This window comes from Myotis myotis, unplaced genomic scaffold (assembly GCF_014108235.1).
Source record: "Myotis myotis isolate mMyoMyo1 unplaced genomic scaffold, mMyoMyo1.p scaffold_m19_p_5, whole genome shotgun sequence".
In the NCBI taxonomy this organism is placed as follows: domain Eukaryota; kingdom Metazoa; phylum Chordata; class Mammalia; order Chiroptera; family Vespertilionidae; genus Myotis; species Myotis myotis.
The window spans coordinates 62,328,898-62,356,367 of record NW_023416357.1 but is presented as its reverse complement, the minus strand read 5'-3'; positions in this window follow the sequence as shown (position 1 = coordinate 62,356,367).

The following is a 27,470-nucleotide window of genomic DNA, read 5'->3' as shown; positions in this document are numbered from 1 at the left end:
AAGCCAGTTTTTGCTCTGTGGGAGACAATCATGTCTTAAAATTACTATTATAATACTGAAAGTCTATAAAGAATAAAAGGGGGGAATATCTACTGTTTTGGCTTGAAAATAAAATTATATTTTGCTAGCATGAAAAAGAATGCAGAAAAATAAAAGGTATTACAGATTTTTTAGTCCCTCTTATAGAAACAGAACTCAAGAAATTGTTCAGAAATTGTTTTCCATTTTTTAAAATGAGAAAAATATGTTGCTCCCAGTTGGAAAACTGCTGGGCAAGTTTTAGGTTCAGCATCATCGCTCACTGAATAACAAACTCAGAATTCCTGCACGTATTGCTCCATCATTCACTCTATCAGGTAGATAAGTGAAGATAGAATTGCAGCTCTTGCCATGGGTATGATTCCATGGTGTCTATAATTAAAAGGCAGCACACAGATAAAAAGGAAAAGATAAAAACATTTGCCTACATACATATTTAATTATTTATTCATTGTTGTAAGAGCAATGAAAGAAATGTATCATCCAATATTTTACCTTTTTACTTGTATACATGTGAACTCAAATCACATAGCCATCGTAGCAAAGACTTACATAATAAATATGAAAATTAGATTAGAATCCCTTTTGGATGTATTTCTTATCTTGATGCAAAGAGGTTTATATATCTAACATTCTTTAACATTGATGAATATAAGTCTCAGATACTGAAAAAAGAGCATAAATCCTTATAACTCAAGATGTAAGTATCCCTACCTCTAACAGTCTTATGAAAACTAACATTATGCCTTTAACCCAAAATATTGTAGTGTAGACAGTAAGAGGCTTTTGAATTGTAAGCCATGAATTCTGACATTAATTATGATGTGAGTACCGACATTGTGTATTAAGCTATATAGTTGGTATTTTAGCACAGCTCTTACTTGAAAAGTGAATCTACTTTATTGTACTTTCTACTTTTTTTTAATGTTAAGGGGAATAAATTTATCTTGAGTATGCTACTCACCATTTTGTATTCTAAAAATTTGAGACATTTGAATAACTTCAGTGAATTATACTTTTTTTCCAAATAACATAAAAACTTGGTGACATGAAATGTCCTCATAAAGCAAAAATACAATAGAGAGGAAAAAGATGTTATTCAGTGCATTACATAATAAAGTTTTATTTTATGGACATTAATGTATCTTTATTGATCTCTGAATTTATACTTTAAGTAAGTTGGTGGTGTGCCTTGTTTTATGATTTTTAAAAGTTAGAATTATATCTGTAATTCATGCTAATCTTAAATATTCATATTTAAAAGAGATTATTTTGTCTCCAGAAAGCTGTATTCTTTTCTAATACAGTGACCTTTTGGGTGGTAAGGATGGCAGGGTGCCAAGGAATCCTTGCTTTGTGTCAGAGAACTGAGGATGAACCAAAGCTGACCCGCAGTGACATGTGGGAGACGCAGAGAGAGCCTATGACGGCCGGAGTTTCATGCAAACTACAAAATCATGAAACACAGTTATTGGGAAAATGTCATGTACTCACAGCTCACTCTGCATGCTGTTTCTAATCTTATTTGTACAAGTACAGGCAAACATCTACTAACAACAGAGATGGTCTTTTTTCCTTTGTTACAATTTAGTATTGATTGCTATATGGGAAGGCTGACATGAATCCCAGAATGGGTTTAATTACAAGTATATATAAAAAAAGTAATTGGCAGAATAAGTATGGGGTAAGTTATCAGGTTTCTTTTTTTACAGAATCACAATATTCAACTTGAGCAGCAGTGGTATCAACAACAATATATATATATTAGAGTCCCCAGTCCAATTCCAATTTAAAATTCATTTATCTTTTTCTCCTTTAGCCAATCCCCACAAAAAGCATTTCAATGCCATCTCTATTACCTTGGTACACATGTCACCAATGACTCAATAAATGCCAAACTGGCAAATTATAGTAGGATGACACATAGAAGAAAGAAAGTGGAGGAAGGCTGCCTCCCAAAACTTATCCAAGTGTGATGTGATACAAAACATCTCATAACTAGATGTCAACACTTTTGCATTTTTGGCAGCCTTCAAATAGGCCTGAGAACTTAGCTTATATATCTTCTCTACTGATGGGTTTTATATAGTAAACTAGAGGCCCGGTGCATGAAAATTCATGCACTGGAGGGGGTGTCCCTCAGCCTTGTCTGGCCTCTCTCACAGTCCGGGAGCCCTCAGGAACAGGAGGTGACCCGGTGATCAGGGGAAGGTGATGCCCCATCACACCTCTGCTGTTGCCACTGCCGGCAGCACAAGCCTCGACTGGCCCTGGTTACTTGAGCCTCAGGTGGCCCTGAGTGGCTGGGAAGCTATCTGAGGCTTGCCTGTGCCTTAGGCCAGCCCCGGACGGCTGGGGGGCTGAGGGGACTGGGGGACTCCAGAGTCACACCTACTGCCCCGCCGGGGCTGAGGGGACTGGGCGCCACCATCTTTGAGGGCGGGGCAGTCAATTAGCATATTCCCTCCTTATTGGCTGTGGGAGCCTCCATCTTTGCAACGGCATGAGGGTCAATTAGCATATTCCCTCTTTATTAGATAGGATCTGTACATGATTGGCAGAGTTTGATTTAAAAAGCTATAATAACAGAGGTTTTGTATTTTAATGTGAACCCAACATAAAAGAATTGAATTACATCAACCTGTGTGACTCAAATCAGAAAGTTATCTGGGAGTCTTTCTGTCTGAGTATGAAATGCCATAAGTAAATGCAATACAATTAAAGCACAGAGCCACTGTCTGATTAAAGATAGAAAGCACTTTTAACAAGAAGTTTCTTCTAAAGCAGATTGGTATTCACATGACAGAAGAAAATGTAAAAGAGTTTATGTTTCTCTACATTTTAAAAAAGGTAAAATACAGAGTAGCATTAGAATTTCTGCATTAGAATTTCTGTGATCATGGAGAACAGGTTTAGCTTGAAAAAGTATATTCTGTAGTGTAATGCCATTTTTTTAATGTTATAATTGAACTAAATTTTCTGAAGTTAGAACTTGCTAAAATGAAAATGGACAAAATATTCTTAGCAGGTAGTATAATCATTAAAAAAGTTTTAAAAGCATAGTTCAAGAGAACTTGGGTTATATAAAATGACAACAACTTCCTGAATTGATTGTAACAATGAAATTTTGAAGCATAACTAAAAAACAAATGATTTAATCTGATTCTCAGCACTGGCATATTTACAACTCAGTAGGGTTTGCATTGATCAAAGACAACCTGAAACATTAGCTTTTATAACTATCTCAGGCACTTACTTTGAAGCTAAAAAAATTAAATGAAGTAATGCTTGTGGCTTATTCTTTATAAGACACATAGACAAGTCATGATCATTGTATATAATCAAATGATACAGAAATGTGACTTGTATAAGTCTTACACAAAATGCCGACATTAATAACAACAACAAAAAATAAAGTCAAAAAACCCAAATAAACGAATCCCAGAAAACAAAAGAAACAAAATAAACTTAAGTCATTTAAAGAAGTGTTCCTTCCACCCTCACTGGTTTGGCTCAGTGGATAGAGTATTGGCTTGACAACTGAAAGGTCCCTGGTTTGAGTCTAGTCAGGGGCACATGCCCAGGTTGCAGGCTTGATCCCCAATAGGGGGTGTGCAGGAGGCAGCCAATCAATGATTCTCTCCAATTATTGATGTTTCTATCTCTCTCTCTCCCTCTCCCTTCTTGTCTGAAATCAATAAAAAGTATATTTAAAAAAAGTATTCCTTCCTAGAATATTTGAAAAGAATTATTTCATAAGATCTTAATGAAAATGGGAAATTTTAACATTATTGAAAGCCTAATGATCTAGGGCTTGAATTGAGGACAATCTAAAATATTTTAAAGATAGGCAACACAGTTTTAGAAGTGGAATTGTTGTGTTGCAACCTTATACTTAAAAGGATATTTTTGCAATTGATAATATGTATTTTCAGCCTTTCTAAGGTATAAAGACTAAAAATTTAAAATAATTTTTCCTGAACATTTAAGGACATGATATTAGAGGGAAAAGTCCCCATGATTCATAGATATGTTACCAAGTTTTTGAAAAAAAAAAATAAATTTTATAGCCATAAAAATTATGTTTGATTATAAATATATCCATACTATAGGCGTGATGCACGAAATTCATGCAAGGGGCTCGGCCCTTACATTCCTGGGCCTCGCAGCACTGGGCGGCTGCCTTGGCCCTTGCAGCCTTGGCTTCTTTGTCTGGAAGATGATCCAGAAGGTCATCCAGACGGTCGTTCTGCTGTTTGGTCTAATTAGCATATTAGCTCTTTATTATATAGGATCATAATAATCAGAATAACTGTGGCCTTTATATAAAATTTCTCAATGGAAGTTTCACAAATACACTTTTATATTTTTATAGGGATTTTAGTTTGAGTTTTATCTTTAACAAATAGTGATTTTGAAAAGTTTAGATAAACAAGGACATCAATCATTCCAGGATGGATATAAATGCAATCTCACAAAGATCTCTCATTTTGCATCCAAGGAAACTGAGGCTAAGACACATTGACAATCAAGTCCTAACTATTTACTGGCAAAGTGAGGGTAAAATCTTGATACTTCCAATCCCCAACCTTTGACCACATTGCCCAGATCACATAGTTCTTGTGAGACAATTTGTATATATCAAAAGTACTATGAAACAAATTAACCTAGCATAGTTGTCTTAAATTAGTGGTGGATAGAAGATTTAGTAATATCAATGGAAAAAAAAACTACAATATAATTGGAAAAAAATGTCCCTTAACCATCTAATGATGGCAGATAAACACAATATGCATCTTTTTCATAACCCCTATGATTTTTAGGCTAGGCTACAGTTTAATATTCCGAATTCTTGAAATTATCAGTGGCAAAATCTAGTTATAAAAATGTATTTCAAGAACAACATTGCTATGTTAAACCTTATATAATATTATAACTTGCTTACATCAGACTCTGGATTGGGGTCAAAATACTTGATAATCTTTCCATTGGAAATAACAGAAGGAAGAAAAAAGATTTTGTTGCTGTGGTGTCAGGTGACAAACAATACTGTCTTAATTTAGTAATAGACTGAGTTTGCTGGTGCTGTTTTTATACACTAAAGCAGCAGCCTTGCAGGGAAACAAGAAAGTTTAATAATAAAACATTCAAATTCTCTATTTTAAATAAATAAATAAATAAATAAATAAATAAATAAATAAATAAATAAAGCAAAGGAATTTGTTGCTTAAAGGTACCCTGCAAAGAACCTTTCAAAGGCAAAGAACTGATGTGTAATATAAGTAATAATTTTCAGGATGGTGGAAAGTACTCTGAAAGATCCTCCATAAGACACACTGTTTCCAGTCCCTACTTTGGCAATAATTGAGAAGAGACATAGGGCTTAGAGACACAGGACATAACCTGTAAGTTCACTCTCTCTCTGTATTTTCTTCTGTACAAGTAAAAAAGTTGGATTATGCCCAGCTGGCATGACTCAGTGGTTGAGTGTCGACCTATGAACCAGGAGGTCAAGGTTTGATTACAGGTCAGGGCACATGCCTGGATTTTGAGCACAGTCCCCAGTAGGGGGTGTGCAGGAGGCAGCCAATCAATGACACCCTCTCATCATTGATATTTCTCTCTCTCTCTCCCTCTCCCTTCTCCTCTGAAATTAATAAAAAATATATTTTAAAAAGTTGGATTATAATTTTTTGAGATACTTTCTAGTTATAACAATTAAGGTAATACTAAGAAATGCAATAAACTCTCATAATTGTTTGGGCCCTGGACTGGTGGATTTAATTTGATCTACAACTACCTTGCTCCTTCCATCTGTAGAAAAGGAAAGTGTTTACAGAATTGGAATTCTTAATAGGGACCATTACAATGACTCTATCCTGAGCCATTGTTTTTTTTGGAAGGCCCACATTTCAAAAGGTTTCTGATGTACTTCCTCAAATTCCTGATATAGAGTCACATCTTAGCCCTGCAGTAGAATATAATGTAATTATTGTAGTAGTTAAATGTGATAGATATTTACAGATGAGAAAGTGAATACAACACGCACATACACACAGACATGCCCATACACAAGCATAACATTTTTTAGTTTCAGGAGTAGGTGAAATAGTTAATCTTTTTAGTTTACAAACGAATCTCTTAGCATACTTTATATTTTATCTGCATAACATGTGCTGAGTTCTTAATGCAGTTAGAGAGGGCATGAGCTCAGTTCACACCTTCTTTTCTTATCAGTTTTGGTAAAAGAGAGGGCCTTTGTGTGAGGAAAATAAATGAGCTGTCTTGGATTGACTCCATGCAATGAAGTACAGTGATCTATTTCTTTTCTCTATAGTTGTTTTGGGAGAATACTTAAAATTTGGTGAATGTTCTACTGTCACTTTCTCTTTGATACATTTCTACCACTTTCCTTCCATTTTTATAATTAGGAATACACTTTCAAAAAGAGTCCTGTAGCCCAGCCAGGTGTGGTTTAGCGGTTGAGCATCAGCCCAGGAACAAAGAGGTGGCAGGTTAGATTCCAGGTCAGGGCTTGATTCCCAGTGTGGGGGAGCCGATCAATGATTCTCTCTCAACATTAATGTTTCTATCTCTCTCTCCCCCTCCCTTCCTCTCTCTGAAATTATATATATATATTTTAGAGGCCCTGTGCACAACATTCGTGCACTTGGGGCTCCCTCAACCTGGCCTGTGCCCTCTCGCAGTCCAGAAGCCCTTGGGGCCTAAACTGCAGTCAGACAGCCTTAGCACAGCCACAGAGGTGGGAGAGGCTCCCCCGACGCCACTGTGCTTGCCAGCGTGAGTCCAGCTCAGGCCTTCTGGCTGAGTGGTGCTCCCGCTGTGGGAGCGCACTGACCACCAGGGGGAAGCTCCTGCATTGAGCATCTGCCCCCTGGTGGTCAGTGTGCATTATGGCGACTGGTCTGCTGTTGGGTCAATTTGCATATTGGCCTTTTATCATATAGGATAAAATAAATAAATAAATAAATAAATAAATAAATAAATAAATAAATAAAGTCCTATAAAAGCTGTTCATATTGTGTTCACTTGACAAGTCTCAAACCTGGGAGGCTACTGAAAATAACAGATAGGGAATTAACTATGTACAGGTAAGGTTGCTCTATGATTTATAATAATTGTCACTGTCTGGAATGAATCCTCACAACCATAGCAGCTGAATTGTTATTTTTGGCTTTATTTTCATCCTAGGAAGTCTGATTTTTCTGTCTCATTTATAGCAGTTTTACTTTGCTACATCTCTAATGTAATGAAGGGACAGATTACTTTATCCAGCCACCAAAGTGTTTGGGATATTAAGCATAAGTGTGTGTTATTCATGGGACAATAAAATCATATTAACTCCCTATTTGAAGACAATATCTCCATTTGTAAAATGTATTTATTTGGTACAATGTGTCACTTCGGATGAAGAAAGCTCTAGCTACATGGATCTTTCATTGAGTACTTTTAGGACATTCTAATCTTGGAATAAGTAAAGACTTATTGAGGTAGACCAAAAAGGGGAGATTTCTGATGGCTTTTGCAGATAACTTGATAATTTTGAATGAAGCAATTATTACAGAACTTTTAGTGGAAATGAAAAAGCTACAATTTTTTTAAAAAAAATTAAAGTGTTTAAAATGTATAAAAACAGTAAATGCACAATTTAAAGTGATACTTTTAAATTTGATAATAAAGAAAATATAAATATTTTTAGAGCTTTTTGGTGGCTGAAAGGGCAGATATAAAACTATTATAACTCTTCTTGTTTTTAAAAAATGTTCTCCTAAGTCCTTCACTTATATATGATTATTGAGTATATGGAATAAATGTGCCTTAAATGAATAGAAGTTTCTTCATCCAAAAATAACTTCAGAGTCAATACACAAGGTGGAAAACATCACATTTTGAAACATGACAGGAAAAATAATTACATTGTGATAGTGGTAATTTAGCTAACATTTTTGTCTTTAAAAGGCTTTTTATCTCTTTATTCAGTAAGAAAATGGTGTCCATTTTGTGCTGACTGGATAGAGAAAATTATTGGTGAATGCATCTGGAATTATTGATTATAGTTATGCATAGTGAGAGTTGTTAAAAGGAGACCGAATCAGGGGAATCGAGCTGAATTTTTTTCTCCTCGTGGCTCTGCACTTTTCTTTCCTAACCATCCTACTCCCTCCCTTGCAGAATCTTCAAGATCACAGGTATGCACTGATTTCAAGAATGTTGCTGAAAAGACATTTATAATAATTTGTGATAATGAGGCAAGAAAAGCATAACATAAGGCATATTTATCAATCCAGTAATGTGCATTTGCATTGATGTGAGAGAGGGAACTGGAACTTGAGGCTGATGCCAAGTGTGCGAGTGCATGTTAAAAAGGTTGGCTTAATTCTTTAGCTATCAGTGGAGTAGCAAAAGAACTCTCAAGCCTCCCCTTCTACACTTCTGCTTCCATTTTAGGAAATCGTTTTCATCCCCGTCTCCCACAGAGTGTGCAATTATTTTAAAGCTTTAATTCTCTCTTCTCTTTGTTCCTTTCCCTTCTATGCTTTTCATGTGTTTCAAACCCAGTTCACATCTGCCAACTACTGGACATAGCTCTTGGAATGCCTGGTTTAGCAAATTTAGCAAATTTGTTCCAATTCTCTTTATGGAATTTATTATCTTGATAAAATTTCCAATCCTGACAGTATACATAAAACGCAAGCCCATAGAGCAGGAACTTTCCTCTTCAATGATCAGATGATATGAGACAGCTAGCTCATGCGTCTGCAAAAAAAAAAAAAAATGTTTAGGAAGCCTTAAGAGTGAGAAGACATTCTAATCATTACTGGGGGGAAGCAAGCCTATTTCATTTTTAGAGGAGCTTAAGTAGAAAGATTTGTGGAGCTAATATGAGGCAAGGTAATAAACCATGCACTAAACATGTCAAGTATTATATAAACTCTAAGCACGCTTTCTAATACTAAGAAATGCAGATGCTATTAAATGTTTGTTAAATAGCCATTGCAAAATTTCAAAAGACCAACTTGGGAATCTCATCTTTAAAAAGTGTATAGGGATTTTGTCAAATACTTTTAAGGCAACAAGTATTTCATCCTGAACTTGAATTTGCCTGTTGGCTAGTTCAGACTCAATGGGCATTTTTTAAATGTTTGATTTCAGTGTGTGTGAAACTGCAAAGTAGCTGGATAAAATTCCACATTGTCTGGTAGGTAACGAGTCTGGGCTGGATCAAGTCTTGTCATGTTCAGATTACAGTTGACCTTATCTTTAGGGTCACATTTTCCAATCCTCACATTACTTTACAAGCTTCGGTGTGCATGAAATTATAAAACATGAAGCCTGTGAAAATATCTCCCAGGTTGTTTTTGTGGCAAGAAAACCCAGAGAAATAAAGTAATTTTCAGCCCTTTGAGTTTTATTACTTTCTGAACAAAGAAAATTTGGTTAGGGTCAGTTTTCAAGTTTAACAGTTCATCAGCCCATAATTGCACTCATTATTACTGTAGCCAGCTTTATATTGGAGTTTGATTAATAACGATATGCACTTCAGGAACGCTTTCCATTAAGTGGCACTAATTACTCTGTAACTGCTGTTCAACAACCAAGCAAGTGTAACTACAATGTCATTTTTATGGAGCCAGATTTGCTCATAAGGGTACTTTGATAATGCTAATGTAGGAATGAAGTAACTCAAAGTGTGGTGCCAAACTTACTATTACTTTAAATCCTATAGACATTAAACCATGCCATTCTGAAGCTCTTACTGGTAGCAGAAGCTTTTGATATGCACTCAGTGAAAGTCTTTGGAATGTAATAAGTAAATATTATCTGCGTGGAACTGCTTTGGGGACTAAGAACCCCAGTTATTGCATATAAGAGCATAGGATTTAATTGGGAGACTGAGCTCAAATCTTCACTGTACTCATTTATTACTCTGATCCTGGGCAAATACTTAACCTCTCTGAAATTACCGCACATGTATGATGCCTGCTAGCATATTTGTGATGCTAGGAGTAACTGAGATACTTCCTGTGAAAATGATTAACTTTGTGCTCGGCTCATAGTAACGGCTTTTCTAATCTTTCATAAAGGCATGCTCTTCTCATTCTTCCCATCATTTAGTAGTAGGGAAAGGACCCTTACCTCTCAGTAAGCTTTCTACTTGAATTAAGATCAATTACATAAAAATGTTTTAAAAACATGTAAAAAGGAGACATATATAATACTTGCAACAATAATTTTTTAAAAATCAAATAAATGCAAATTAAAACAAAAATATACATAAGTATGGAGAAAAGGGGTTAAACTTTAATAGGAACAGTACAAATTAATCACCATTGTATTAAGAAGCTGGAGAAACTATAGGAAGGAGGGGAGGAATCTAAGTTTAATTCCCAAGGTGGGATTATTATGTAGAAAGAGGGTGCTGGGGGGCAAACATTTCAGTCAGATCTGAGGGAGGAATAATTACTAGAAATATAGAAATAACAAAGTAACTTGGAGTGGAAAAATTGCACAAGAGAGTGAACATTTATTAAGAGTTGGGTTTTTCTGTACTACTTTTGGTTCTTTTGCTAATCATTGGATTTTTTTTTTTTTGTATGTGCCCCAATAATGTTGCTGAAGAAAAGGTATTAGAATCTGTGTAGAATAAATTATTGCAATTCCCAGAGTGTGGAGAGGATTTTTTTTTTTTTTTTGAGATGAACTACAGGGAATGGGCGGTGTTCCAATGTCTGTAGCAAAAATGGTTTGCAGATAATGTATTTAATAGTGAGTGATGACAGCCCAACTGAATTAGAATTCTTGTAAGGAATCACAAAATTTGGTGGATAGAAGGTCAAAGTAAGATCAAAGTAAAATAAAAATATCTTTATATTCCCCATTATTTTCTTCACTGGAACACCATTCCTTTTTAATTTCCCATCTGCTCAAATTTCACCTTATAAAAATTAGCTAAAACATATATTCTGGGACATGGTGGAAAATGTGTTGTATAGGAAACAAGGAGAGGAATCATTTCAATATAATTGTGTCTCTGTAGTTCTGGGTTATTGGATTATTTCACAAATGAAAAAGAACGAACTAGAAAGAAAAAAGAAAGGAAAACCCAAATGATGTCTCTCTTTTAAACTATGGGTCCTTTCATCCCAGTTTCTAGTGATGTGAGTTATTGCTGGTGCCCAACTTTATCATGCAATTATGTAGCGACAAGGTTTTACGACACTCTCCATGGAAAGAGTAGGATCTACTGAGTTAATGCCAAGAGGCAAGCAGACTTGGGTGTAATAATACATCTTAAAGGTTGGTGTGCTTATTTTCAGGGATGGGCTCGTTCTAAATGCTGGCATCCCTGATTCATAGCTGGTGAGCAGCAGTAATTAAACATTTGGCTTTGATTTTCTGGGTTGTAATAAACTTGCAACTTTTGCTTTAACTTGTTCAAGGGATTTTCATATTTCTCTTCAAAGTAGAATTCTGTGGACTTCCATTTATCTAAAAATATAAAACTGAGAGGAAATTATAGGTTCTCATAACATTGATATTTGATGGGAAAGAATTGCACCAACAATGAGAGGAATTACCCCTTGGACAGGAGGCAATACTTCCTCAATACCTAGAAAAAAGAGGATTCAATACCAGCTCAAGCCAAAGATGGACTTGAATTGCTGATCTTTTATGTGGATCATTTAATCAGTGTTGGTTTTTAGTTATTTGTAAATACATTAAAATTTGATAGTTGTACAGAATTGTGACTGAAAATAATGAGTTTCATGTTCCCATTTACATAGGTATTTATTAATTCACAGAGTAATTTGGGCTAAAGATATTATAAATGTTACCTTTTCAGCTTTTAATGTTTCCTTAAAAACAATTCATTAAAAATAATTGCAAAGAAAACAAATATAATAAACGTTTTTACACATGTAAACTAATTCAAAAATAGGTTTATGTAAACCTATTTAAATATTTAATTCAGCATACAAATATGAATTGGTGTTGTTAGGAAAATTGATGCCTGACAAGTTTCTGTTGAGAGTGAGTTGGCAGCAAACCTAACATGAAATATTGAACGGAACAGACTTATCAATTCAGGATATAGCATAAATTAATTATATGATGGGTACTTTGTCCCACCAGCTATAATCAGCCTAATATAGGTTCCATAAAATTTTAAAAGAACAATAAATATTTAATTATAATTAGCAAAGAGTCTATGAAAAAATCTACTTTTCTGGTATAGAAAAACTATATAAGGTCATTTAATGTTGAAATCACAACATTTTCCTTGTGTTAAGAATGATTTGTTGATAAATGCATTCAGATTTTTGTTAAACACGGTGTTACAGATTTTGGTACATTTAACAGATGTCACAATAAAATATTATCTTGGGCACCTGTAAACACAAGTTACTAAAATTTTTTTATAAGTAAAGAGTTGTTCATTGTTCTCCAACTGTCTGGTAAAACACAAGGACATAGAGCATTGTTTCATAGCCATATTTAACACATGAAGGTAAATGGCATATTTCTCCCACAGTTACAGTATGACCAAAGAGCATCTACAAAGAGAGGGTTTGTGTTATATCACCTTGAGAATATCAGTGCTAAAAATAACTTTCCCTCAAGTCATAAATACATTTTATTTAGATTGAATTGTTATTATTTTCAATTTCAGATTAAATGATCTCAGTTGACTAATACAATTTATAACCTGATATTTTACTTGCTTGAAATTTCCCTATATCTAGTAACTAGGAATACCTAAGCCTAATCATTTGAAATTTTATTATAAAACTCATGAGCATCCAAAATGTATTGTACATAATAGTGCAGACTTTGCAAATTCTCCAGATTAAAGTTAGGACTTCAACAAAATTCTGTTCATCTTGACAGTTGTTTACTTTCACTACATCATCATTACATTATCCTTATAGCTCTTGGGGCAAAATTTTCTGTTTTATTAGGAGTTTGTAATAGCTTTTCTTTAATTCCCAATATGTCCCCAGGTATCCAGTATTTTCAATTTCAAAGGTCTAAAAGGTAATCTAAACTTAAAAAATAGTTTCTATAAACATTGAAAATGTCTCTAGATCTTTTCCTGGTTTGCAACTGGCAATCTACTTTCTCAACTGTTTTTTTCCTACATATATATTATCTTTTCACTTCTTGACATAAGTATTTATTTGTAAAAAATTTAAACTTAATATTTTACTATCCAATACAATAGAAATCCAACACACACACATGCACACATACAATATACTTTTTAAAATGTATTATACTTTAGAAATTATTTATTCTACATTTATGCACAGTATTTATGCCATCAATTTTTATTTATGCAAGAATCAATAATTATCTTTTTTATATACTTTGATAATTGCTATAGATTATAAGAATCAATTTGAACCTGCATCTGAGTTGTTAGATTTGAGGCATGGGGGGGTGGGGGTGGGAGGGCGGGAGAATAACTAAGGTCAGTCAAAGAAACAGATTTTCCATACACACATATGCAAACATGTGACACATTCACATATACCTTTGAGCATATCTGGCTGAATACCTCTGTATTTATATATTTTTAGACATTTCTGTAATGAAAAATTCCTTAAAGTAGTTTATTTTCCGCTATCTAGGCACACAAGATATACAGGGTAAGGTCTAGAAAAAATATAAATGACCCATGCTTTATTTCTTTTCCAAATACTCACACTTTTGTATTTATTAGTGAAGATAGAAATTATTTGCCTGTGTATGTGTGTGTGTGTGTATGTGTGTGTGTGTGTGGAGAGAGAGAGAGAGAGAGAGAGAGAGAGAGAGAGAGAGAGAGAGAGAATATGGATAACCACAGACAAAAAAATGAATGTTTTATTTTTCTTTAGTATTCTTACTAATAGGTAGATTTATATCTATCTTAAAATAGAAAAATGTGCACCACTATGAAAATTTTCATATATATGGATAGAATTTTTTATTTTTGTTATTTTACTGGCATTTCCTTCTTCCTACCTTTTTTCCTCTCATTTCCCTCACTCTCTCTCCCAGGGATTGAACTCTAGTAAGAGTTTTAAGACTCAGGCTTTGTTTTCTGGGGAACCCAGATGAAAAATGGTACCAGGAATGGCCCTGGAAGACAAAACTCATGGGTCTATTGACAATAAGGATTCATTTGCTGATGGTACATAATTGACATATCATGGCATGTAGTAGCTACGCAATTACTAGGGCTTTAATCTGCAGTTAAATAGGATAAGGTTCAGATAGAAGGTAATCTAGCTAATCTAATCTAAAGTGCTGCATTTTACCACAGCAGTTGCTCTTATTGGTTTGAGGCAAAGAAAATGGTAAGAATTGCAGAGCGGGCTGGCTTTTGCTAACAGCACTGAAATCTGTGATAGAAGAAAATAATAGACAAAAGAAAACGAAATGCCCACCAAAGCCCGAGGATCTCTACTGCTGTTTTTCAGAAACTTTCTTGTTCTGTAACCAGAACACAGACTGCATTAAATCCACAGCCCAAACAGGTCTCCATTGTCAAAATCAGGTTGCTTAAAGGAAAAGACCGGGACTCTAAGACTTATCATGAGGCCATTTGATTGGGCAAGACTGAGATTGTTGAATCCCTAGATACCCCATAAACCCTCTGGGCTGGCAGAAGCAAACCCTTTTCCTCTTGCTTCTTTTCAGAAGCAGATTCTTATCACCCAGAAACCATGCAATAGTCTCACCTGAGACAGGTCCTTTGCAAGATGATGCTTGTTCTCCTCAATTTGCCCCATCACATCTCATTGTTTTCAGGCCAATAACTGGGGTCAGATCTCTCAGCACAGTCACACTGAGAAGTACAGCAATTGTTGTATTAAGTCTATTTGCTTATGAAAGTTTAATATCTGGCTAATATGTCCCAGCAGGGACTGGGGGAACACACATAAAAATGGAAATGAAGTGTTCACAAAGAGAATCTACACTAATAAAAGATAAACATGCAAATTGACCGTACCTTTGCTATGCCTTAAGCCACACCCACCAGCCAATCAGAGCGACTATATGCAAATTAACCCAATCATGATAGCAGCTGGCAGCCACGGAGCTGGAGCAAGCAGGAGGCTTTGTTGCCCCAACAATGGAGGAAGCCAACTTCCTGCCTGCCACAGCGGCTCTGAGCTCCACTCAAAGCAACAAAGTTTCAATTATAGAAGGTAAATAAACCCCAGATACCTGCGTTCAGCAGGCCATGGCCACAGAGCTGGAGCAAGCAGGAGGCTTTCCCCCTTGCCTGCCCTGGCCGGCTCTGAGCTCCTCTCAAGGCTACAAAGTTTCAATTATAGAAGATAAATAAATCCCAGAATAAAAAGAAAAACAAAGAAAAAAAGGAGAGGCTGGGAGCTTCCGTTGCCGGGGGGGCTTGGCCAGCCTGAAAGCAGTCCTCAGCCCCTCACCCAGACTGGCCACGCACCCCAGTGGGGACCCCCGCCCTGAAGGGGGTGTGGCCAGCTGCAAACAGCCATCAGCCCCTCACCCAGGCTGGCCAGGCACCCCAGCAGGACCCCCACTCTGATCTGGGACACCCTTCAAGGCAAACCAGCTGGCCCCCACCTGTGCACCAGGCCTCTATCCTATATAGTAAAAGGGTAATATGCAAACTGACCCTAACAGCAGAAAGACTGGGAATGACTGGTCACTATGACACACACTGACCACCAGGGGGAAGACGCTCAATGCAGGAGCTGCCCTCTGGTGGTCAGTCACTCCCACAGGGGGAGCTCTGCTCAGCCACAAGCCAGGCTGATGGATGCCAGTACAGCGATGGTGGTGGGAGCCTCTCCTGCCTGCTCAGCAGCGCTAAGGATGTCTGACTGCAGCTTAGACCTGTTCCCCACTGGCAAGTGGACATCCCTTGAGGGCTCCCGGGCTGCCAGAGGGATGTCTGATTGCCAGCTTAGGCCCAATTCCCTGGGGAGCGGGCCTAAACCAGCAGGTGGTCTTCCCCCGAGTGGTCCCTGACTGTGAGAGGGCACAGGCCGGGCTGAGGGACACTCTCCCCCCCGCCCCCCCGAGTGCACAAATTTTTATGCACCGGGCCTCTAGTCTGTATATATAAAAGCCAAAGTGACAGTTAGGACAGAACGACTGGAATGACCAGAACAACCAGTCGCTATGATGCACACTGACCACAAGGGGGCAGACGCTCAATGCAGGAGCTGCCCCCAGACCACAGGCCCCGATCACTGATGGGGCCTGCTGGCAACCTCCTGTTCCCTCCCCGCAGCTGGCAGACTCTGATCAGGGCCAGGCCCTTGGGCTGGGATGGGGAACTGGGGGTGGGTGGCAGTGGATGCAGCCCCTTTCCCAGGGAGGCTGAGGGCCAGCTTCCTCCTTGGGGCCAGAGGCCAATCTCCTGGGTCCCTCCCCCTAACCCTCCCCCTAGCGGCAGGCCCCAATTGGCCTGCCACCCACCCACCGCAGTAGTGGTTGGCCCCTCCACCTGGCCAGCAGGTCCCAATCGCCTGATCAGGGCCTGCCAGCCAACCTCCAGGTCCTCCCTGCCGCTTGGAAGGCCCCGATTGCCTGATTGGGGCCAGGCCCCAAGCTGGGACAGGGAACTGGGGGTGGGTGGTGGTGGATGTGGTGGCAAGGGAAGGAGGAAGGGGGGAGGAGGGAAGAAGGGGAGGTGAGGAACCATGTGGGGGCATCATGTGGTCGGTGAGGGAAGGAGGAGGCGGGGAGGTGGGGGACCTCATTGGTCCTGATCACCAGCCAGGCCTAGGGACTCCACCCATGTATGAATTTCGTGCACCAGGCCTCTAGTACATAATATAAAGCTGAACAGTGAAGAATTTATTGGCACTATAGCATTAACCCAAACTTGGGATTCAACATTCTGACAAGGACTCCAGGAGTCATAGTCATTTGCTGATTAGAATCCTAAATATAGGACATGGTCATGCCCTACAATATACAGGGTTGGGCAAAAGAAGGTTTACAGTTGTTTGCATGGAAAGTACAATAATTAATAAATAAAAATACAAGAATAAATTCTGCTTTATGTACTCACAACTGTAAACCTGTATTTGCCACACTGAAGCATGTTTAGCTTTCAAAATCCAAAGCTGCCTACCAAATCATTGTGAATCTTTCTTAATAGTAAAAGGTACAAAGTGAGACAATTGTCTTTTGCTCTAGAGAGAATATCCCAGCATGTCTCCAGACACTGGACCCTACATGCAATCTTCTGTCATGTGTCAGGCCCCTGGACCTTTTTGGGGTTTATATCCTTCTCACTGACACAGAAGTGTTTTGTTAGGTTATGTGAAGTATTTTCTACTTCCTTCTTGTCAGATCCAATTTGTTTGATGTCATAAATATAATGGACCAGCTAACATTCTGTAGAATGTCAAGATGATCTTATTCTTATGACTATATTTCTATAAAAAACAGGAGAGATAAAAGAGCTCTAGGGAAATACATTGATTCTGAACTCATATGACTTCTGTGTGAAAACAAATTGCTTTTTTTCTTCTCTCTTCTTTGGAATAAAGAAGAAACCATTTGCCACCAGGTCAATAGCCACATACCAAAAGACAGAGGCTGCAGATCTGTTCTAGTAAGAACATGGTTAGCATGTAAGATGTGATTGGGAGGACTATCTGGTGAAGTTTACATTAGACAACTGTTATTTGTTATATTCTATTTGTTTATTTTTAAGAATCGGAGAGGTGAATTAAATGGGATGAGGGAAATATCATCCCTGAATCTAATAAGGGTTAGATAGCAGCGCTAATGTCTGCAACACTATTCCTCCTAAAATGCTTTATTGTCTCTAATTCACTATGCTAGCTAAGGCAAACTAGATAGGTTCAGAAGTTTCAGAAGCTCTTGCTTGGTCTTTCCTCCATAATGATCCTTTACCAATCAGAGAGGCAATGTGAAAGTTCTGTCCAGCTATCCTAATATATAAAAACCCAGGGTCCATAACATCCGAAACGACCAAAGCCTTGACCGAGGGGAAGTCAGTGCTGGGTTGCCATGGTGACCCAGCACTGACTGCCACTGCTGCGGGTACCCTGACACAGCACTGACTGCCGAGGGGGCTGCGGATCAGGCATGAAGAGAGGCCTGAAGAGAAAAGCAGGGCCTGATCCGTGGCCTCAGTGGCAGCTGTTGATCAGCACTTGCCTCTCTCTTTCACTCAGGGCCTGGCCACAGCCACGCCTCTCTTTCTCTCTGACCTCCACTGGGGCTGCTGATCAGCCTCGCCTCTCTGATCCGCCCATTGATAGTGCCAGAGACGCTGACTGGCATAGAAACTGACCAATCAGAACCAAATCTGGGTCAAGTGCAAGGAGCCAATGGCTGCCTAAGAGGAGGAGCTTTTGACGCTGATTGGCATAGAAACTGACCAATCAGACTAAATCTGGGTGAAGTGTGAGGAGCCAATGGCTGCCTAGGAGGAGGAGCTTTTGACGCTGACTGGCAAAGAAACTGATCAATCAGAACCAAATCTGGGTGAAGTGTGAGGAGCCAATGGCTGCCTAGAAGGTGGGGCTTTTGACACTGACTGGCATAGAAACCGACCAATCAGAACCAAATCTGGGTAAAGTGCCAGGAGCCAATGGCTGCCTAGGAGGTGGAGCTTTTGACGCTGACTGGCATAGAAACCAACCAATCAGAACCTAATCTGGGTGAACTGCAAAGGCAGAACCTAAGGTGAGGACTGAGGAGGGGTTTTAAGGGCAACAGCTGTTTGGTGTAAGGTGTAAAAAAGTGGTTTAATTTTTTAATGACCAGTTTGGCAGTATAGTGCATATGGCTGGCTCCCCCCCCCTCCCCCTCTCCCCCCATTTAAGCAATCCTATCCTATATAATCTATATTACCAAAAGGGTAATGTGCTAATGAGACCAGGTCAACTGGCCATCTTTTGGACATCTGACTTTCTTCTGGACAAAGCCATGGTGATGGGGGCCGTGGCAGAGGCCATTAGGGGCGATCAGGCCAGCAGGGGAGGGCATTTGGGGGCAACCAGGCCAGCAGGGGAGGGAAGTGGGGTTGAGATCAGGCTGACAGGGGAGGGCAGTTAGGGGCGATCAGGCAGGCAGAGGCAGTTAGAGGCAATCAGGCCAGCAGGGGAGAGTAGTTAGGGGTGAGATCAGGCCAGCAGGGGAAGGCAGTTGGGAGCAACCAGGCTGGCAAGGAAGGGCAGTTAGGGGTGATCAGGCAGGCAGAGGCGGTTGGGGGTAAGATCAGGTCAGCAGAGGAGGGTAGTTAGGGGTGATCAGGGTGATCCCTGTGGGATCGGGCCTAAACTGGTGGTTGGACATCCCTCAAGGGGTCCCTGATTGGAGAGGGTGCAGGCTGGGCTGAGGGACACCCCGCCCCACACACACCCCGCCCCCCACACAAATTTCGTGCACCGGGCCACTAGTAATATATATTTATCTTGACTCTATACTCAACGGACCAGGTAGATAGACCCAAGGTGGAATGACTATAAATAATCACAGATTAAAACCACTATAAATACCCACAGACTGGGACTACTATAAATAGACTGGATCTAAACTACATTTATGACCTGCTCTCCACCAATCTCCCAACTAATTAGAAGAACTTGATGGAATGTTAGATCCACTATATGGCTAGTCTAATCTCCTCTGTGCAAATAACCAGAGTTGGGAGGAGGACTGGTGAAATCTTGACTGTTTACATACAGAAGACCTATCCTTGAGTAAGTAACTGGGCTGGTACCCACTGTTGTATTTGTGGAATGTGTGCCTTTAGAAAAAAGCATCTGTATTAAGTGAATAATAACAGAATGAGAGATGTATATAGAGCAGTTGTGAGAGGTAATTTAATGTGCCAACTTGACTTGACCATAGGGTGCCCAACATTTTGCTAAAATTATTTTGGATGAAATTAACATTTGAATTAGTAAACTGAATGTGTGTGGGCTCTATCCAATCACTTGAAAGCCTAAACAAAACAAAATGGCTAACTCTCTCTTGAGAAAGAGAGAATTTTCTCCTGCCTAACTGCTTTGATCTCAGACATTGTTTTGCTTTCTGCCATGAACTCAAAAAGAAACATTGAAGCAACATCATCCTCTCAGTTGGTTAAGCCAAATATTGCATATTGATATGCATGGTTCCTCTTTTTCCCTTGCTCCCATATCTAGTTCATCAGGAAGTCTGGTTGACTCTGTTTGCCTATATAGATTCTGAATCTATCTACTTCTACTTTCATATCTTTTTAAGTTCAAGCTACCTTCATCTCTGACCTAAATTTCCACAGCAGTCTGCTACTTAGTTGCCCCTACTTCTAATATATATATATATATATATATATATATATATATATATATATATATAGTGTAATATGCTAATTAGACTGGACGTCCTTCTGGATGACCTTCCGGACGAAGCCAGGGCTGTGAGGGAAGCCCAGGTCCCGGGTGCCAGAGGGAAGCTGGCGCCAGCAGCCAGGGTAAGGAAGGCCTACTCTTGCACGAATTTCATGCATTGGGCCTCTGGTATATGTGAGTGTGTGTGTGTGTGTGTGTGTGTGTGTGTGTGTGTATTACATAAATAAATCCATTCTCCACTCAGCAGTCAAATAACTCTTTTAAAAATATAAATTATTTCATGTCATTCTCCTTCACAAAATTCACAGTGCTTTTTTATCACATGTGAAATGCATTTCAAATGTCTTACCTGGTTTTATAAGCCCTTCGTGGTTGGATAGCTCATGCCCTGTCTCAGTTTCCTTCCACTATGACACTTGTTCAATACTCCTCAGCCACACTGTTTTCTACCTGTTCCTTGACCATGCCAAACTTATTCTTGCCTGAGGGCCTTTTGCTCCTTACTCTTTCATGACTTCTAACCAACCATGCAAATATCAGCTTCAATGTCTCCATGTTAATGAAGTCTTTCTTGACCATTCAATATAAAGTAGCTATCCAGGCACTTGCTATGAATCTTTACAGAGAAAGTATCAAAATGTTAATTAAGGCCTGACTGCCAAAGGATGTGGTCAGAGCTATGCACATAAAGACTAGGGCAGGACTGTTCAGTGGAGCACAGATTACAAAAAAGAAGTCAACAGCAGTTAGTTTATTGAAAAAAAGAAAAAAATGTTTGTGGTCTCCAGAGACCTGTAGACAACAACTAGATTTAAAAAGGGAAGGCATATAGTAAAAAAATGTGAGCCTCAGGGAGGGGGGACAGATATCATATGTGTATTGTATGAGTACTGTTATCAGAATAAACATTTCAACATAAATTGCAACGTTCAGAGATAATCTTTCAGATCAAGAAGTGTCATAGCATAGTAAGAAGCTAGGAAAATTCCAGGACAAGTTGGATAGGGAAAGTAAGACAGATATTTAAACAGCAGTTTGCAGTCACCTAGTAAATCCTATCTTCCCTAATAAAAGGACACAAGAGTAAATGGTTTGTACTTCTCTTCCCCAAACAGAAGGTAAATAGCTTAAATCACCCTACTCAGGGAGACACAGAAATCCAATTAAGTGCCATTTGCCAACCCCACCCAAGGACAGACCAATTAAGAGAATAAATATCATTTTGTACATCAGCATAAAGCTGATGAATATTTCCCCCCTAAGACCTCTCCTAAATGCCCAGCCTTTAAAACCCCTGAAAGTGAAGGTCCCGGTAGCTCTCCCTACATGAAGCAATGCCCCTGCCATTCCTCTCTCCCTCCTCTTCCCCCACAGATACGAGTGCCCTAACCTCCAAGGGATCCCGTGAGACTTGCCACCAGGGGAGGAATGGTCCTTGTTTCACTGTCCTAAGGGTGTTTTTGCTGTGGACAATAAATTCTTGCTGACTTTTCTTCACTTTGTCCCTTGATTAAAATTCTTCCTTCAAGAAGACAAGAACTGCCCTGCAGGTGTGGCTTGTTTGCTGAGCGTAGACCTATGAACCAGGGGGTCATGGTTCAGTTCCAGGTCAGGGCACATGCCTGGGTTGTGGGCTTCATCCCCAGTAGGGGGTGTGCAGGAGGCAGCCGATCAATGATTCTCTCTCATCATTGATGTTTCTACCTGTCTCTCCCTCTCCCTTCCTTTCTGAAATTGATTTAAAAATGTATTTTAAAAAATAATCCTTAAACAACAACCAAAAAGATAAGAACCGAAGTCTCATAGTCTCATGGGTAACACAGATTTTTAGTTCTGTACTTATCTAAATACTACCTTGGGTAGAAAGATAAATTGGTTTTAAAAAAGTATGTTATAGACATTTTTAATAAAGGATTTTTAAGCCAATTTTAAGTTTTTCTTAAATATCGGTTGAACTATTTTATACTACTCAAACTAATATTACCCACATGGTCTAACTTCATTACAATGCAGTGTAACTGCCACAGTAGTCAATTATTTATGAATCAGTGGAAACATCTGGAAACTTGACCTGCTTTTGATATTAAAAAGACTTGGAGCATTTGCTGTATTTCACTATTAGTGCCACTTCAGTTATTACATGCTCTGCCAGTGTTTTATGTAACTGGACTGATTTTCGTCTGATTTACAGGGTCAGATGGCTGTGAAGGGACTGAGCTTTTCTAGGCACTGATGCCCACTTCTCCCTCCATATTGATATAGTGCCGACTGCCCAATGTTCACACTCAGAGGAAAACATGTTATTCCGGCATTATATAGTACATTGTGTAAGCACCAAAGATAATAAGCTAATTCATTTTACTGGACCAATCTATATTCATGTTTCTTAGGATTCCCAATGTTTTCCTTTTTTGATATGATATATACATTCATATGTACATGTACATGCACACAAATTAAATGTTCCTGATTTGTTTCTAAAAAATACGATGACCTTACCCACAGGTACAATTTATTTCAGTCAGTTAAAAAAGAATGTTTTATACCAAATACATTTCTGATGTACTTCTCACTGAAAGTAGAGATGGAGAAATTACATGTTTAAGGACTGATGACATATGTACCAAAATATATACAACATACACATGTCTGCACAGGTGAACTTACAGTTCTATTGGTAGCAAGATAGATAATATACAACTAAACTTAAGTGGATGTGTTCTACTTAGTTGTATAATCCCAAACTGTAGCAATCAAATTATATGTATTTAGCTTTGTTCTTTTCTTGCCAACAGACTTCCATCCTAGTTTATTTTATTTAGGCTTATGAGCACTCATGGAATATTTAGTGTGAACTTCCCTGTATCAGACATGATCCTAGACACTGGAGATAAACATGAAGAATAAGAGATAGTCTCTGGTTCTAACGGGTTTCAGTCTTTTCACATAGTGTAACCCCAGATTACTCCAGCACCAGGATAAAATGTTTTGGGAACTGAAATGAGAGTTAGGAGTAACTATTTTTAGATTAAAACAAACAAGTAAACAATCCGAACCAACTGACAGCTTAGTACTTAATCTGATTACTTTCTGAAGCTCCTATATTTTCTTATCAGGGTGGTTCAATATCAATATTGAGAGAACTGAGGTGTAAAAAGCAGAACAAGTGATGTGAGTCCCTAGAAGGAGCCAAATAAGGTACACACTTGGAAAACGAGCCTTCCTAATTTAACTAGAAAACAAATGTTCTGGAGATTGTGAACCTTGGAGGACAGAGCACATATTGTCCCCTGAAATCAAAGAAAGGAACACATTTAAAGTGCCGGCTTCACCCTCACTCACTCTGGCAGCTTCTTGTGCTGTGGTTGCTGTTCTTTGTGCCACATGACACTCCCACTCTAGCAACTGGTGATTACATTAGCAATTTGACTCTAAAACAATTTTTAGGCAGAAGATTGCGAGGGACATTGGCCCTGGAGCTCTAACAAGCAAGTGCTCCCTGAACTGAGGGTAACTGACTGACCCAACAGACCATTTTCTTTGGAAGGTCTGAATGGAGATATAAATATAGTGGCAGCGATGGCAACAGTAGAGTGACACATGAGTGGAGAGTCATGGTGAAAGAAGGCAGTATCAGCAACCATCAGCTGGTGGAATCCCTATGATTAGAAGACAGAAGGCAGTGACAGGTAGTAGAGAAGTAAGAAGCAAGAACAAAATAGAGAAAAGAAGGTTGGACTAATGCTACTGGGGTGAGGCAGGAGCTACTAGTAGCAGGGGAGACAGAGCCTAGCTGAGTCATCTTAACTGTGATTCTCTGGAGTCATGAACAATGAGCGCTCCTAAAGGCTAAGCCTCATGCACTCCGTGGCTAGCCAGGCAGAACCAACTTCAGTTTAGAGGCAACCATGAGCTGTGATGACCATACTCTGTTCCTACAAAAATGAAGACTTTATATAGTCCTTCTCCCATACTAGCCCAAAGACTTAAGAAAAACAGATCTCTGAGTAAAAATTACATCATGTGGGAAAATGAGTCTCCTAAATAGATTAAACTTTTCTCTACAATTAATTCCTTCTGCAAAACTTTTATTTGTAAAATAATCTTAGATTGTTAAAGCTAGAACTTTGACAAATGATCAGGATTTATTAAGTGTCTCTTTCTTTAAAAAAAAAAGGGGGGGCGGGGGGTTAACAAAGGACCCATGTGGTCAGTTTTTCACCATAATTCCAAATGTAGAATCGTCTCACTCAATTCCTTTTCCCTATAGGGGAAAGTTCCAAATGTTCTGAAATTTTTTGTTTGGTGAATATGTATATATATATATATATATATATATATATATATATATATATATATTCAGTGAAAATGGCTATAAAGCAAATCCATTCTCTTTCATGATAAAATCATTATTTTGTTTTAAAAACCAAAACCCAACTTCTTGACTCTGAAAAACTGTTTCTCAAAGACAGCATCAGGAAGGAAGGTAAACTGTGTCACATGGCGGTACGCCCTAAGTGAGGCAGGAGTGCGAAGGTAGAGGCACAACTCCTTCGTGAGATCCACTGTACAACATCCATATACTTTCCTCCTTTCTATCTTGTATGGTGTCTGACAGAGTGAGGTTATGCTACATTTCTCACTTTCTATCGTTAAAAAATGAATTGTCACAGTTCCACACCAAGGCCCAGCCTTCATTATATTCAATGGGAAAAAGTGAGACTCTGCTTATTCAGGACGAAGGTTTCAAGCAAGAAGTTGAACACTACAGCTCCTACTAGTTAATTATCCTTAATAGCATCTTTCTTTCTTTATGAGTCCTCGCTACAGAACTGCTAGAGTGGCTTCTTCTTTTTTATATATGCCTTGGTTTCTCTTATTAAGCACCAACTAACTTTATTAACTGGCAGGTATGTTTCCTGCAATCTGTAAGACTCTTAAGAAAAAGGATGAAAAAATGATTGAAAACATTTTAGGGTATAGAAAAAGGAAACTAATGACAGTTTGTTTTCATTCTCTAAGTCAGTGATTTTCAACTGGTGTGCCACAAGACTTTTTAAAACATGCAATATCTGACTATATAGTCAGAGACACTGTCCTCTTTTCCCTTAGGCAGTCAAAAAAAAAAAAATGACAACAGCCAACACAACAATAGTCATTATCTGTAGATGAATCAAAATTTTACTTTTTTTTTTTTTTTTGTCAGATTGGCAAAATATATTTTTGGTGTGTTGCAGAAACTAATTTTAATAATTAGTTTCTGTGTGCCAGGAGATGAAAAAGGTTGAGAATAGCTGCTCTCACCCTAACCAGTTTGGCTCAGTGGATAGAGCATCAGCCCACAGACTGAAGAGTCCTGATTTTGATCTCAGTCAGGGCCATGTACCTTGGTTTTGGCTCTATCCCCAGTAGGGGGCATGCAGGAGGCAGCTGATCAATGTTTCTCTCTCATCAATGTTTCTAACTCTCTATCCCTCTCCTTTCCTCTCTGTACAAATCAATAAAATATATTTTTTTAAAAAAGGAAGAAAATAGCTGCTCTCAGTAATGTAGGAGGCAAAGTTAACCACACAGAGAAAAGGTTGGATCGAAATGGGTAATAAAGTTTGGAATTGCTACTGTGAAAATATGGCAAGGAATCAACTAGAGATGAATAAGGAAATTGCAATAATGGTTCAAGAACTGATGGATAACATGCCTTATTACAGTAATTCGCAAGGTTTTTTTCCTCCTCAAGTCATGACCAAATATCCTTTGGCAGAAATCCATGTTTGGGGATATGAACATTTGCATCTTTATTTTCAGTAACCTTGAACTGAAATTTACATTTTCTTCACTTGTGACTATAGGCCACAAACCAGGTAAGTATTAGTAGTTCTTGCGACATTTAACCAATCGAAATATTGCCTATTTTCATATCATATTAGAGTTATAATATCACAAAATGTCATTTATTATACTTCAATGGCATTGCTTTTTATACAATGTGTTATTACAGAATATATATTACAATTTCATTTTTTACAATTGTATTTCAATATAATTGGTTTCCTTTATAGTCTATAACCTTTTTTCTAATTTAAAATATTTTAGAAGGGTTCTATGGTATTCATTGTCTTCATCAAGTTACTAAAGGAATTCACGGCATATAAAAGGTTAAGAACACCTATTTTTTGGTGTTTCAATATTTGTTACACATTATATAACGCTTAAGATTGAGGGGAATATGATACAATAGGATGCAATATAGTTATTGAAATGGGCAGAAAATATAAGCAATTGCTTAATTCCATAAGCTACTATGATATACTGCTTTTTTATGTCAAAATTTTAATATTATGACTTAAGTGGCATTTTTCTTTTACAAATGCACAGTACTTTTTGTTCCAGTCAATTAAACCTATCTCATTAATCCTCTCTAACCTTCAGTCAGAATACCTACATAATGTAACATTCATATTTTAACATTGTATGTGCAACAGCATGATTTAAGACTGTGGAAGGCTTTTTAAAATATAGGTACTTTATTTGCTGGGTATCCATGGCTGCCATTTGCAAGTCCTGTGGTTGCTTGCATCAGGGATTTTTGCAGGTAAATATTGTTGCATACTTTTGATTTTTTACTGATTGATAAATCAGTGCCTAAATGAGGTGACCGAAGAAGGCTGACAATTTAGTATCAAAGCAAGAATTACAATACTGTAATGGATATCTGCTCCTTTTTGCATTAATCATGTCAGTATTTCTCCCCCGTCATTTGTCTCAGAAGCAATCAACCTTTTATTTTATCAAAACATTCCCCCTTACTCTTTAAATATATCTTTTTTATTGATTTCTGAGAGGAAGGGAGAGGGAGAGAGAGAAACAGCAATGATGAGAGAGAATCATTGATCGGCTGCCTCCTGCACACTCCCTACTGCAATCTGGGCATGTGCCCTTGACTGGAATTGAACCCGGAATCCTTCAGTCCCCAGGCCGACGCTCTATCCACTGAGCCAAACCAGCTAGGAACCACCACCACCCCACCCCCCACTTACTTTTAATTCCTAATTT